Here is a 2,107-nt window from a genome sequence, read left to right on the forward strand (position 1 = left end):
CTCACTAGGAGCTAACTTCCTCTAAGTAGGTGAGGGTTCCATAGAAGTAATCCATTTTGTCTCAGGATAACTTTGTAAGGAACACATATTTTATAAATGAATTTTGAGTTGCTCTTTGGTTTAATTTATTGATTTTGTGAAACCCTTTGGGCTGGCAACCTCATCTCGGGACCACTCGGTTGATGAAACACTGACAAGGGCGTGTGGAGCATTCTCAAGATCCTGGGGTAGTTTAGCCTGAAGAAATGAGGGAGAAACACCTGGAACGGGGAGCACTGCCATGTGAATCCATGCTCTTTTGAGAAGGCAGCATGGTTTCCTTGCATATAACTCCAAGTACTATAGAGTAACGTGGAGAGTAAGGCCTTACCCTCTGCTTACCTATAGCAAAACAAGGGAAGGAGCAAAATCCACTTGTAAAATATGCTACCAAGCAGGGTTAACCAAAGGGATGAAAACATGGAACCCGTAACACCTACTTGACTTTTTCTGAAATTAATCTTAACTCAAACTTCTATCACAACCTTTTCCTCACGATAACTGAACTGTGTTTTACCAGCTGATGCTCTTACTTTCATTTCGTTGACTGCTCTTGAAGTTTCTTAAATTGATGCCTTTTTATTCGATGACAGTGCTAAGTCATTCACTGCTCTCATCTGGTTCAGAATGGTTAACTTTTGTTTAACTAGCTGCCCAGAGATTGCTCTTTGTGAAGCTTAGCTGAGAATAATACTTTCTTTTATTGCTCCATTTTACAAATTAAGTTTCCTTTAGCGCTCTTACTTCACAACTACTCCCTGAGGACGATAAATCTGGGGCTACAATACCCTATATTGCTTGACACGTACGCTTGCGTATAGTTGAAGAGGGTTGCTCTTAGTCAGAGTAGATTGCTCCTGTTGGCAATCCTGATTATTACTCTGCACTCTTGCTCTCTGAAAAGATATTCCCGAGCAGCTCTCGGTTCGACCAAGCAATTGGAGCTGTTGCCGGGGATCATTTCGCAAGAAAGGGCATTTTTAAGGAAACATTTTTGTTGTTTAATTGCAGTCTTTTTTTTTGATAGACCTCCTCCATTTGTATGAGCACAGAACCTACAGAACTTGGACTGGAAATAGTACTTTTTTTATCCAGAACCCGAGAGAACCTTCAGAAATAGAAGAAAAGTTCAAAGGTTGAGAAACATTACAATGGCGGAGGTTGTAAACAATGATAACAATGGAAATCATAATCATGATCTTGAACAAGGACCGAATGAAGGAAGAGGGCCATCATTGAATGATATGGCTGCTCCCTTCAGAAATGGTCCAGAACGAGGCTATGTTCCCCCTCCTTTGAATATCCCGAACTTTGAAATGAAACCCGCAATGTTCCAAATGATTATGAACGCTGGTCAGTTCTATGGACTACCCATGGAAGACCCTCACAGTCATTTGGGCAATTTCACTGAGATAGTTGATAATTTCAAAGTTCATGGTATTTCGGAAGAAAACATGCGGATGCTGCTTTTTCCATTTTCCTTAGCTGGAAAAGCCAAAGAATGGAGGAGAACATTTCCCCCAAACTCCATCACCAGTTGGGAGCAATTGGCGGAACAGTTTGTTACCCGATTTTTCTCCCAAGCAAAACAAGCCCAAGTGAGGGCTGATATAGCTTCCTTTCAAATGTATGATGGAGAAAGTCTGTATGAAGCGTGGGAACGCTTTAAAGAGTTGATACAAATTTGCCCGAATCATGGAGTTTCTGATTGGGGCATCATTCACACGTTTTATCATGGCTTAACCCCACCATTGAAAGCAACTGTTGATGCAGCTGCAGGGGAAGATCTTTTGGATTTTACTTATCCAGAAACCTACCAGTTGTTGGAAAAACTTTCAAAAAAACATATTTCATGGCCTTCCACACGACACAGTGCTTCTAAGAAAGCAGGAGTTCTTGAGCTAAGCTCAGCTGATGCTCTTTCAGCACAAATGGCTTCGCTCCAGAACACTATAAAAAACTGGAAGCCTATGGAACGGAAAAAACCAACTGAGCAACTTCTCTTGACTCAATCAAGTCAGAGTTGCCCCACTTGTGGAGGTCCTCATGAATATGAGGACTGTAACAA

At 41.4% G+C, this 2,107-nt stretch overlaps 1 non-coding gene across 1 annotated transcript; it reads right to left on the reverse strand.

Annotated features, from left to right (window-relative positions):
- Positions 1–1,636: 1,636 nt before the first annotated feature.
- LOC133292407 (small nucleolar RNA R71) lies at positions 1,637–1,741 on the reverse strand. Its single transcript, XR_009748914.1, has one exon. It is a non-coding gene; the product is annotated as a small nucleolar RNA R71 (small nucleolar RNA).
- Between the last annotated feature and the right edge of the window lie 366 nt (positions 1,742–2,107).

Source organism: Gastrolobium bilobum, unplaced genomic scaffold, assembly GCF_033153095.1.
Source record: "Gastrolobium bilobum isolate Gb01-03AN ecotype WA unplaced genomic scaffold, APGP_CSIRO_Gbil_v1 utg114551, whole genome shotgun sequence".
Lineage (NCBI taxonomy): Eukaryota > Viridiplantae > Streptophyta > Magnoliopsida > Fabales > Fabaceae > Gastrolobium > Gastrolobium bilobum.